General features: G+C 41.8%; 1 protein-coding gene across 1 annotated transcript in view; it reads left to right on the top strand.

Moving 5' to 3' along the window:
- ST8SIA2 (ST8 alpha-N-acetyl-neuraminide alpha-2,8-sialyltransferase 2) overlaps positions 1-13,685 on the top strand; it is a 430,955-nt gene that overhangs the window by 268,942 nt on the left and 148,328 nt on the right. The window lies entirely within an intron of this gene.

The following is a 13,685-nucleotide window of genomic DNA, read 5'->3' as shown; positions in this document are numbered from 1 at the left end:
GGAGAGGTGCATGGAGGAGCATTACCAATATGAAGATCTGATTGGAGTCCCACCTTGCTGCATGACATATCCCAAGAGCATGAAGGTTTTCCTTCCTGTCCGGCCTTGAACGCATGTCCCACAGAACATGGGTGTAAATGGTGTCCACACGGCAATAACCATATGCTGCAGTAGAACACTGGAATTGTTCTATACACCACTATCTCCATAACACTGAAGCCCATATTTATCCCACTGTGCTCTGAATGGACCTGTCCAACTTCAAATGTCCATTCACTTTGCGCAGAATCCTCATAAGAAACAGAGTCTAGATTCCATCCAGAAGATTAATTTGTATTGGGTTGGAAACAACAGTTGCATTTATTTATTTACATATACAATGATGCCATTGCCTCACCTTGTGTGTACTGCAGCAGTGACCTGGTTGCAAAGCCTTGTGCGGCTCTCCAACTCAGAACTCTGAAACAACTCTGAAACAACAGGGCATAACTGAGCAAAACACAGTGAACTTGCCCACCTGGCAGATATTTATTTGCAAGAGTTTCTAGGTTTCGGCATCTTGCAGATGAAGTGTCTCAGCTCACTTTCTTGGTGACCTAGGGCTGGTAGTGTTCTTGTGACACTAGTCAAAACAGAATGTCCCAGCATTATGCACTATGATCACCATATTACTAACATTGAGCCATAATCAATTTCAAGAAAATGCTATGCAGAAAAATCACCCAATGTTAATTATCCAGATTCTGGATCTGACAATTACATTTGCGGACCCACTTTATGGCGGTATCAGGTAATAATGTCCCCCATACATAATGTCCCCATACGTAATGTCCCCATACGTAATTTCCCCATACATAATGTCCCCATACATAATGTCCCCATGCATAATGTCCCCATACATAATGACCCCATACACAATGTCCCCATACGTAATGTCCCCATACATAATGTCCCCATACGTAATGTCCCCATACATAATGTCCCCATACATAATGTCCTCATACATAATGTCCCCATGCATAATGTCCCCATGCATAATGTCCCCATACATAATGTCCCCATACATAATGACCCCATACACAATGTCCCCATACGTAATGTCCCCATACATAATGTCCCCATACGTAATGTCCCCATACATAATGTTGTCCCCATACGTAATGTCCCCATACGTAATGTCGCCAGGAAAAGCCATTGGCAACATTATATATGGTGGCATTATGTATGGGGACGGGTTGTGGGGATGACCCCTGACCCCCTTGTAAAAAAAATACAAATGTAATAATGGCTCTGCAAAAAACTGCGACTTTTCTGTCAGGAGACTTTTTTTGCAGGGACATTATTACATGGAATCTTTATGGCTTAGTCCAAGTGTCTGCTGTTTATGCTGGTAGACTATACCAGTAAATGTTGTTTGTCCAAATTCAGTAATCAATTGACTATTTTAACAACAATGACTTTTGAATGTAATGGCTTTTCCCCATGAAAAGCCTATTATTTGCCAATTGGTCGAAGATATGCACGATATCAACATGCACTGAGATGTTAAAAATACACATTTTGTAATCAGGGGAAAATAAAAATTCTCTCTAATTATTAAAATTACAGCACGAAGGAATTTCTGCAATGATAAGTGATTGATCTTGGTCTTCAAAGGGGACACACAAGCATTACATATTAATGTGCTCCGTTGCCAGGCTGTGGGGAAATTTGCATTCTACACTATGCGCGCAAAAGAAGTAGCATCTTATAGGGCTGAACTACTGCAGCCACTGTTCCTTTTAATTGTTAATTTATATTCAGAGAGCTCTTTGCTGTGAGCTGGAATTCGACAGTCCTGCCCACCTCACTGTACCCCTTGCCTGACACTCAAACACTCTCAATCTGAGCTTCGTGTTTTAGAAAGAGAGAGACACAGAAGAAAAACGGTGCCACGCACTGGAGGGTGTGACTAACATTTCAATTTTATTTGAAAGTTCTTGTCTCCAGATAAAAAAAAGACAGTTTTTAGAAAAATAAACAGTAACTGTTGCTCCATTTGAGCTTTCAGTTAAATAACAGGGAAGCGGGCTGTGGAGGGGGAAGGGGGCGGACAGGGTTGTTAATCCACAGGGCCATTGTTGTCTGTGCTGTAGGATGCTCTTTTCATGACCCCTATTTAGGTAAGACGTGTCACCCCTCATCTATTATGACACCCTAAAGACAGAGTGCACCCGCGCCCCCTCCTGCCCATATATCACTGGGAGAGCCTGGAGTGCCCTTGAAGACATGTGAATGTTCCTAAGCCCGCCTGGTATGGCTGGTGGCATTTTCAAGGGACTAACAAAACAAACCAAGATCAGCGAGCTCTGATTGAGACAAAAAAGGTGGGCACTAGAGTGGCAAAGCTGGACCAGGACACAAGATGCACTCAAGAGCCAGAGTTCAGACCTATCAATGAGCAGCTGACAATAAGCACCGCATGCCTGGCATGCACTTGGCGAAAGCAGCCATTTTAAAACTATGATTAAGGTATTTATTGAGCGCGGACCGAGCTTCTAGAAGAAATGGAGCGCTTTACAATCATAGGGGGAACAACATGGTGAGGGAAGCAGAGAAACATGGGGCGTGGGGATCTAACGACAGGGGAGGGGGTAGGGTGGGTCATTTGTCAGCAAGGGATTTACTAGCAACCAAGGAAGCAAACAGTGGGGATCAGATCGGCCGGTCTCAGGTAGGGTGAGGAGTGGAGGGTGTGTTAGGAGTTAGGGAGTAGCCATTCCTTGAAAAAGGAGGGTCTTGAGCTCCTTTGTGAACTGATGAAGCAAGGGGACAAGTTTGATGTTGATGGGGATGAGGTTTCAGATTCGTGGGGCATCGACAGTGAAGGCCTGTCTTCTGGTTCTTTCCTTATTGCATCAGTGGAGTTCAGGTCTGCACACTTCATTACTTCTGGTGGGTCATAGGCCTCTGGAAATGCAGAGTTTCTCAGGGAGGTCGCTTGGGGATTTCAGGGGGACAGCCTTGCAGATCATGCAGCAGGAATCATCAGTGACTGGAAAGGAAGGAAACGAGGACTAAAATGATGAGAAATCATGAGTCTTAAGATAGAATTACTTTTATTTTTTTCTTAAAGTAACAGCATGGGGAGAATGGCAGAGAAAGGTACGAAAAGGGAGATTCAGGGCAATGCATCACCTGCTCTGCAGAAAACACAACATAATAGGAAAGGGCTAAACGTGAATAATTAAGAAAAGTAAAGAACATTAAAAAAATACTGGAACACAGGCAGCGCAGTGGCAACACGTGAGTGAGAGGAACACAGGCAGCGCATTGACAACACGTGAGAGGAACACAGGCAGCGCAGTGACAACACGTGAGTGAGAGGAGCGCAGGCAGCGCAGTGACAACACGTGAGTGAGAGGAGCGCAGGCAGCGCAGTGACAACACGTGAGTGAGAGGAGCGCAGGCAGCGCAGTGACAACACGTGAGTGAGAGGAACGCAGGCAGCGCAGTGACAACACGTGAGTGAGAGGAGCGCAGGCAGCGCAGTGACAACACGTGAGTGGGAGGAGCGCAGGCAGCGCAGTGACAACACGTGAGTGAGAGGAGCGCAGGCAGCGCAGTGACAACACGTGAGTGTGAGGAACACAGGCAGCGCAGTGACAACACGTGAGTGAGAAGAGCACAGGCAGCGCAGTGACAACACGTGAGTGAGAGGAACACAGGCAGCGCAGTGACAACACGTGAGTGAGAGGAGCACAGGCAGCGCAGTGACAACACGTGAGTGAGAGGAGCACAGGCAGCGCAGTGACAACACCTGAGTGAGAGGAACACAGGCAGCGCAGTGACAACACATGAGTGAGAGCAAAATGCCAGCCACTTTTTAAACCAGTGCTAACTAAGGAACTGAAATAATGGGAAACTAATATACGAGGATACTCCAACAGAAGTGAAATTAAGACACTTCGCCAAACCCCGCAATTTTAAACACAGCAATCAAGAGATTCTCCTAGGAAACACCATGCATATAACAACTCTTGAAAGAAAAATAATCAGGGAAGAAAGGTGTGGGCTGATTGCCCGTATGTAAGGAAGGGCAGATCCACAGTGTGAGTGGAACTACTGGTAAACCGTGATCATGCAAAGGCGAGAGAAAGGAAGCCTGCAGCGAAAGGGCATTGATAAAAGAAACAAGTTCAGTGAAATGCAAATATGGCATGATTAGTGCTGGCAATAGAAAGACATTACTCCTTGTGGGCAGGGGGTGGGGCCAGAGGGCATGGCCAAGCGGCGTGGCCCAGGCCAGGTCAGGAAACAGCTATCTCTTAATGGAACTTATGAATGGCGATTTGCATACCAACATACAGCTTTCTGGGAACAAAAAATGCCCACAATTTTATATCTGAAATACGTCAATGCAGGGATCCAGCAAGGAGCCCTTTGAGTGAGTAATTGAAGTTGGATTGTGCGATTTTCATTGGTCACAATTCTCTCACGCTAATAAAAATATGTCTGTAGATTGCATGACATATATACTAATTAGAACACCCTCTGAACGGGAAACGAGGCCTCAGCTCTTACTATGCTGTGCGCCCTTTCAGTCTCCCACACTGAGTCTACTGAAGTGATGGCTGCTTGCTGTTGAAGGCTCAGCTTGAGAACAGTGCTGTGATTTTCCTGGAGATGTCAAGACAAACTTTGCTGGACCTCTGCGCTGTCTTGTTCCAGCCCATATCCTACCCTGGGCGTAATGCATCCAGAAGGGATCTGGACAGCCGCAAGAACATCTCAAACCGGCATAACTGTATGACCTGGGGGGGGGGGCAAAGAAAAGAGATGCTACAGGGACAGAGAGTATACTAAGCCCTATCTGTGAGTAGGAAGAAGAGACAAGTGGATGACAAAGGGAACCAACCAGCAGCCTGGTAGAGAAACTTAAACCAGCATATAAGCTGTGAAGGTTTTTGGTGTGCCTGAAAATTCCAATGGAACGCACAATGCTACATTTTCTAAATCATCAAATCAAATGTTTTGATTCTCCTGATAGGGCAAAGAATACGCAGAGTAAAAACGCGGCACCCCGACACATCTCATGACTTGCTTCGTGAGAAATAGGCAAGCAAAACTAACGCTCTACGTGCTCTACTAACAAAAATGTACAGTTAGGCGGCACTACGGCGCTTCAGTGGCAAGCCGGTCTTCGCCATATATTTAGAACGCGTTAGGGACTTCCCTTTTTCCACTCTTGAATATATTCCTGGGCTAATACGGCCAGGTTGTTCCTTAATCCTGCAAAAGCTGAACTGTACTGAGGGTACGCTGTGCAGGTCTATTTCACCCTCTTGCACGCGCTTTCAGTGACGAGCTAGTGCTTCATCTTTTGTTCACTGTATTTTCACTAAATTAAATCTAGATTTGAATGCAAGTTTCTGTGTTTTGTGAAAACTATATTGCCGAGAGATAAGCACTCTCAGACAACCTCTGTACCGACTTTGCTAAAATTGTAGTTCCCGGAAGAGTACGGGAACTACAACTCCCAGCTTTCCTTGGTTACTAATTGAAACGTCAGGAGCTTCAGCGCCGGTGCTTCAGAGGCAAGCTAGTCTTCGCCAGTCCTCCCTGGCCACAACGACCTGGCAGTGATAAACAATGTAGGTTCTGGTTCTATACATATCCTCTTATTTTTAGCATATTTTACTTTCGTGCAACCGTGCTTTTGGTTCATACACCTCCAATACGCACTGTTACTCCCACCTTTTGGCCCTCTGAAGAATGATAAGCACCCTAGTCTACCACTCGGGCAGTTCTACACCTCTGTATTTTACCTTGTCAGCTATGATACTTCTTATTAACCTTGACAGGTGTTAAAATGTACGTACTAGAGCACCTCTCAATTTCCCCTAGTGTTTCCACCTAATGTTTAATAGACATCTCATCATGATTTACGCTAATGAAACAAGTCTCCTGCCGACTGCTTAGAAAGCACGTGCATGGCTATTGTAAATAGTTATCTACAACTGAAACTTGATAACCCTGCTTCTCCCACAAGTGACTCCTGCTCAAACACTCTCACATGTAAGGACATGGGCACATCTATTCCAGCAATGAAATAAACTACCATCCAAGGTAAAATTATAGCAACCACGCCAGTAACAATTAACCTAACAACTCCTGAAGAAGGTGTTTCTCCAGAACTAGAAATGCCCGGGAACAAAGAGGCACATATTGATGTATCTGATAACATGGAAAAAAGAGGCCACTAATCCATTCGGCTTCTCATGGAGCTCACACTGCCGTTATACCCTGTTTTCACACATCCAATGCAACAGAAAAGATACTTATTCTGGATATTGCCCAAAATAAGCAGATCCTAATGCATCCGTCAGTAGAGGTGATGGAGGGCGCAAATATTAAAATTGTATTACTCAACACTAGATCACTTAATAAACATGCACTTGATATCCACGACAACATAATACACCACATTCTGGACATTTTCTGCTTGACAGAAAGTTGGATTATGGATGCTAGCGGCCCGATGATAAGCCTGGCCACACCTGAAGGTTATGTGAAAACCGAGAATGGGTGTGGTTGCTATTATATCTAAGGAAACATTCCAATGTGTTCAAGTTCCAAGCCAATGTGACATTCTACATCTGAAACACACTCCCACACACTGCAGTAGTATGAATCTTATTCTAATATATCGAACGCCCACTGACATGACACATTTTATGGGAGATATTGGACAGATTCTAAAATCTACTAATAGCCCAAACTGCTTAACCCTATTCGTAGGTGATCTGAACCGATGGCATAACAATACTTAGGACAAGGAGGCTGTGGCCTTGGAAAAAGTTCTAGAAGATATTAGTTACCAGGTTCACAACAAGTTCCCAACCACAGATAAATGTAACATTTTAGAATGGGTTTGTTAGATATATTTTCTGGAGGAGTTACACCTAATTCTGTGGTAGCTTATTATGGTGGTGAATAGTGGTATTCATTGTAGCTTAGCACCTCTTTTGGTAATCGCTTTTATAGTGTTGGCACTCTCCTCAGAGTATAGTCTAACAAATGTTCTCTTTACCCTCTGGTTACTCAGGGTATCAGACACTGGACTTGGTACACTTAGTATGTGACAGTACCTCAACCTCTCAGCAACTTATTTACGATGCTGATGTATACTCTAGCAGCCAAAGTGCAAAACATATAATGTCACATTATAAGCATATCATTATATTCACACACATCATACACTCCTAAACTCACTTACTAGGAAAACCAAAACACTACTTCAGATTTTACCACCTGTGGTCAAATGAATTACCGCCCATAATAAAATAGACCTGGTACCTGTGAACTATCAGTCTATGGGCTAATAAATGCAGTCATTGAATAAAAACCCAAGTCGCTTGCTTTGAGTTTCTAATTTTATATACTAATGGGATTTAAATCGGTTCAGATAAAATACATTATGCGATACAAGCCATGAGTACATAAGAATGTCAAGTAATATTTTACATGGAAATGTTTGCACACATTAAAAGACTCTACTGATCATTATCTTACCAAATTACCTTGTTCACAATGAAATTGGCAGGCAAAGCCGTTTGAGAGAGAAAAAAACATCACAACAGAAATGCAAATTCCTTCATGAACATTGGAAATTGTATTCGCTGTACCCATTAATGAACATTACACATATAATCAAATTGCTAACCCTATCCGACTCCTGGCCACACATTCTGCAGCAAATCCTCACTTATGACTCATATTACCTCCAAGCTGTACATTTCTTAGTTTGATCTGACTGGAATACCCCTCTGTTTATCCACCCACAGCACACAGATAAGAACAGCTGCAACCTCGCTCTGGCGGCAAGTCTCAGCTTCAGCATTAGAAAAGGTTTCTGCCCGTCTCCCAGGAAGTTTCTGAACATCTGAACTTGCACACTCACCCACAATTCTTGCCAGTCAAAAGATAAACCTTCCCCTCGCCCTGATCATCCCACTGAACCCCACGTGGTATTACTGTTGGACAGCAATAAGATACATTTCGCGTCCTTTGGCTTCCTGACTTAACAATGGTGTTTTTCGGCAGGTCACATTCCATCTTCGCAGTTTTGCCATGCTGCACGTTTAAGATTCTCATTGAATGAAACCACACAGCTCATAACTGCCTGCATGTTTAAAACTCCATTGCAGTAGTATTTCATCTGGACCAATTTGCACTAATTTGTTAATGACATGTTACCCTTCTAATGGGAAGGGGTTAGCCTGTTAGTTTATATTAGTATATAGATGCAATGCAAGCCAGTCAAATGAAATATTATCCTGAAATATAAACATTTCTAAACATGTGCTCTTTGCAAGAATGTGTGCATTTCCATCTGTTGCACCCGCTGGCTGCAATTGCCATTGCTTGCTATGTTTCTGTTGCCCTTTCTCTGCATAATCCCACTAACATTATATATGCATGCTAAGCTAATATCCCCTCTAACACGCAGCCGCCAGGTATTCCTACAGTTACATCAAAAAACCTTAAACTAATCATTAAGAATACAACCCCCTGTACGTGGTCGCACCATTACATGATTAACTCCACCGGCCAGTTTCAAGACATCCCAAAGAAACAGATTAATGTTCCTAAATATGTTACCTGTCACAACTTCAATAGAATCCAAACTTCTGATCTTTAGGGCTGCCTGAATGACATTATGTGCTCTACAGCCAGCGCAGACACACCTGAGCGGCTTCTGTAGACATATAATAGTATTCTGACAAATATGCTAAATAATATAGCCCCGCAAAAAAGAGAAATGGTCAGGGAAAACCGTGACCACAAAAAGTGGCATACTTCAGATCTAACTAACCAGAAAAAAGAAAAAAGATGTGCAGAGTATCGCTGGTAAAAACACCCAACTGCTCTAAATAAAGTCACGTAGAAGACCTTGGAACATTTGTACAAATTAGTTGTATTGAATTCTAAAATAATACTTCTTTAATGACCAAATAAATAACAGCAACAACAATTCTAGAAAACATTTTTAAATTTTGAAAACTTGGAGAAGCCTAAATCGCTTTTCTTATCTATTTCCCCTACTGGGCCGACATGCAGCAGGCTTTTGCTAACAAACTTGCCCCGGCTCATAATAATATTAAAGAACATCTGAAAATAAACACCCCACATATATCGGATGCATCAACAATCCACTTTTCAGATGCCACTAGTAAGTGATCCATCAAGAACAACCATACTGAATTTACTTTCAATCCAATTTCCAATCTGGATATGGAAAAGACTATGGCCACAGTGCATGCTACATCGTGCCCCCAAAATCATCCTGGACAATAAAGTAATCCTTGACCCATTTCTGATCAGATGTGTTCATTCATTCTTTCTACATAATCACGTTCCAGATACGATTAAGGTAGTTACCCTCATCCCACTAGTGAAGAAAATAGGCCTGGACCCGAAGGATGCAAAAAACCTGAGACCCATCACAAATTCCAGCTTCCTACTAAAGGTCCTATACAAAATGGCAAAATCACAACTGCCGGCGTACCTTGAGGTGACCTCCAAATTAGATACAAGACAATCAGGGTTTAGATCTGATCACAGCACAGAGACGGCCTTACTAGATGTCCAGACACACACGCTCGAACTTCTACACAGAGGGAAAGTTGGACTATTAGTCCTTTCAGATATATCAGTGGCATTCAATTTACTTGACCACAAAGGCCTGCTCTTCACTTTGGTTGACCTGGGGATTTGTTCTCACCAAGCAACCAAATGGATCTGGTCTTTCCTATCACATAGAAAATCCATGGTTTGCTGTGGGCATGCCTCATCTAAACCAGCTCCAATCCTATCTGGAGTGCCTCAAGGAGCTTGTATATCCCCCACCCTTTTCAACTATACATTAGACCACTTTGTGGCCTCCTTGAGGGTTTGGGAGTTTTTTTTGTTTATCAACCACGCTGATGACACCCAACTAATACTAGAAATCATCAGGGAATATGATGTTGACAGCTCAAACCATCAACGTAAAAACAAGTTCGATTAAAAACTGGCTGGCCCAGAACTGGATGTGTCTGAACGGAGTTGAGACTGAGCTGATGATCTTCAGATTTCACTCAGCTAGTGCCAAATTTAATACCAACTCCTCCAGTTTTAAAATCAAGGCCTGTAAAATTCCAGTGTCAGGAAAAGTAAAGACCCTTGGTATCTTCCTTGTATCCTCTCTTAGTAAAATCAGACCTCCAGAAACTGCCAACATTGTCTAAGATTGTGAACAAACATTAGGCCCTTCATCTCTGAAGCTAACTGTCTCACGATAGCACGAGCCATTATGCTCTCCCGGACAGACTATTGCAATGCCCTATTGATAGGTGCGTATGAAAATCATCTGAAAAAGCTTCAAATTGTCCAAAATGACACTGTGCGCATTATCAAGGGAATCTCCCAGCGAGAGCACATCTCAACCAGTATGCAGGCCCTGCACTGGCTCCCCTTGCCTGCCTTTTAAGTGTAAGTACTGGGCCCCTGACGTAGCAAGGCCAAACAGCTAAAGTGTCTTAAAAATATCTCCCTTACCATCAAAAAGGTTAGCACCAAGTGCATAGTGAATGGATGCCACAACCAGGGAATGGACATTTTGTGAAAACCCACCTGTGCACATGGCTAGGTCATATCACTATGTATACAAGCAAATGGGATTATCTAATTTACATGCAAATGTGGCTTGCTCTTCACGATACATGCCTGCAACAACAATTGCCTGCAACAACAAATCTCTATCTGTACTGGGCAGTACAGATAGAGATTTGCACAGGGGTTGAATTATTAGCACATGGAAATAGTTAATGAGCTAATTTAAGCTAGTCAGAATGTTTAGAGTGCAGTCAATAACTACTGGTATTGACTGCATTCTGATAAAATACCCAGAGAGGTGCACACCATAAATTATAAATTGTAATTGAATCAATTTACAATCTTAAATATAAATTCATAAATTTAGTTAGGAGCAACGGGATGAAAACCCTGGCTTGGTGCGTCAATTAACCAAAATTACTTTAGGCCATCCTATCTAAGGACATACTTCCTGTGCTCAACTTTACAGAATTTGACTTTTATCACACCAATGTTGCCTGCTCATCAACATTCTCTTACACAACTTAAAGTTACTCGCAGGCTTCATCATATATAGCTCCCAGTTCACATAAAATGATTAAAAAATAACTCAATCATAATAATTTGAAAGTATGGTTCCTACACAGCCTTAGGCTTGGCACGTTTCGGTCACATGACCTTCATTAGAAGCATTTTTCAGGCTACAATGGAAAGAAATGGAGTCAGCTAGCATACCAAACTTTTTTATTCATCAACTTTATCCAATTAATTAAAGCAATTTTTCAAAAAAGTTGTTTTAGCAAATGTTTTGCCATTTTTAGAAATTCCTAGTATTCTTCAATAACACGCCCCTACTCAGCAATGTAAATGATCATTAACTGAGTTCCTGTAATCTTTAAAATATCTCTTCAACCTGCATGGTTCTCTCCCTGGAAGAAAAGTGCAAAGGGATTCAATAGCCATGTTTGTCCACAGTTTGATTATTTAAAAATTAAGCAGAAATATTCCAACAACCAATTTGTAATTTTCATAAAATGTAATTTACCAGGATGAAAAATCAATCTTCAATGAATATCAGCCTACAATGTAAAAGCATACAACATTTGTTTAACACTCCAATCAAATGTGAATCCTTCTCCAAATTCATAGAGAGACAAATACCAAAATCGAATATAGAATCCCTTTCGAGATCCCTACCAGTTTGCAATCTGAAACCTTCCTCTAGAACAGATCTTCGTTGCGGTGAATGGCAAAGGATGCTCTTGCTCCTACAGATCACTTAAAAAGGTTCAGGACTCATGCCTCATTCATTAAGTAAAATGCAATTATGCCACTACGCAAATGCGCGATGACGTCATAGAAATTTGCTGTGATGACAACATTGTGGTGTGTAATGTAAACAGCCGGGACAGTCTGGGATTTCATGGCATCATCATATTTGAATAAATCAGTGCTTAGTTCTTAGTGCTATATTCTATTTTGGTATTTGCAGCTCTAGCAACATGGAGAAGGGTACCATTTTCATTTTTTCTGCTTTTAAATTGTAGACAGATATCCCTCAGGGATTAATTCTTCATCCTGGTAAATAACTTTTTCTGAAATTACACATTGGTGCTGGGAATTTTTCTACCTAATTTTGGTATGGTGGGCGACTCCACATCTTTCCTTTGCAGCCTGAAAAATGCTTCTGAAGAAGGGTATGTGACCAAAATGCATCAAGTTTAAGGCTGTGTATAAACCATACATTAAAATGATTGATTATGTTTAAGAGTCATTTTTGATCATTTCATGTGAACTGGGAGCCCTATGCTATCAAAGCTGCGAGTAACATTAAGGGGCTCATTCATGGAATTATTTGCGTTGAAAAACTGGGATTTGTGCGCCATTCTGCCTGCAAATCCCCATTTGTTAAACAGGGATTTGCGGGCAGAATGGCGCACAAATTCCCGTTTTTCGGCGCAAATAATTCCATGAATCAGCCTGAAAGCTGTGTAAGAGAATGTTGATGAACAGGTAACATTGATGTTATAAAAGTCAAATTCTCTTTAGTTGAGCATAGGGAGTCTGTCCTTGAATAGAATGGCCTAAAGTAATTTTGATTGACTTCATTCGAATCATGCTGTCTTCAGAAGTAGACAGAAAACAGCAATGCAATTTCCAAGCAAGATTTTGTTTGAACAAGACAATTCCTCCCTAGGAGGCACTTTTTTGCTGCAACATGCTATGTAATGCATAAAAGAGAAAGAGAAAACATTGGAAAATGCTTTCACTTTCTTATATAGAAACCTTTACTATTACATGACATCTTATGCATGGTCATTAAAACTTGTTCCAGTTGAACCAAGTTACAATTAAAATACTTAACTTGGGAAGTCATCCATGTTACTTAAATACTTTGAAATAAAACCATGATTTAATTTTCTATGTTTGTCTATTTACTTTATTCGCTATTAAATCACCATTTTTAACTTCACCACGAAAACTCCAAATCATGTATTGCTGCTACCACCATGTGCTTATATCCTTATAGAACTTGAGAGTCTCCTTATCGCTTGGGATAAAGACCCTTTCCCTAACTTATAGCCCTCGGCCTTGGTGACAGGTCTTGATCCCACGATAACGACCCCTCCCCCGGTCTATAAGGCTACATTATGCGGCCCACGAGGTTTCTAAACTGGCACCATTGCATGATGACCCTCATTACCAATTGTTCTGCTATTCTGCAACAAATTACTTTATCCAGTTATTATCATCATAACATGCAATAATCCAAGGAGCACCAGCCAAGTTTGAGAAAATGTTTTATTTACATGTTTTAATAAGGTGTAAGATAGCACACTTACAGAATTGAGGGGAATGAAGTGGTTTGAGGAGGGCAGGCAGCAAGGGGGCAAAGAGAAAGGCCTGATCAGCACACAGGCAGGTGCATAACAAGACAGATTATCAGAATATGAAAAAGGCTAAATTGTATTAGCCTACTCCATTCTGGAAATACACATTGGCCCTCATTACGACCCTTGCGGAAATCGGAAAACGATGGCGGAAATGCAATACCGCCATCGAATAGA

This window comes from Ambystoma mexicanum, chromosome 11 (assembly GCF_040938575.1).
Source record: "Ambystoma mexicanum isolate Mex_15411 chromosome 11, UKY_AmexF1_1, whole genome shotgun sequence".
Classification (NCBI taxonomy): Eukaryota; Metazoa; Chordata; class Amphibia; order Caudata; family Ambystomatidae; genus Ambystoma; species Ambystoma mexicanum.
This window is presented reverse-complemented; position numbering and strand designations above follow the sequence as displayed.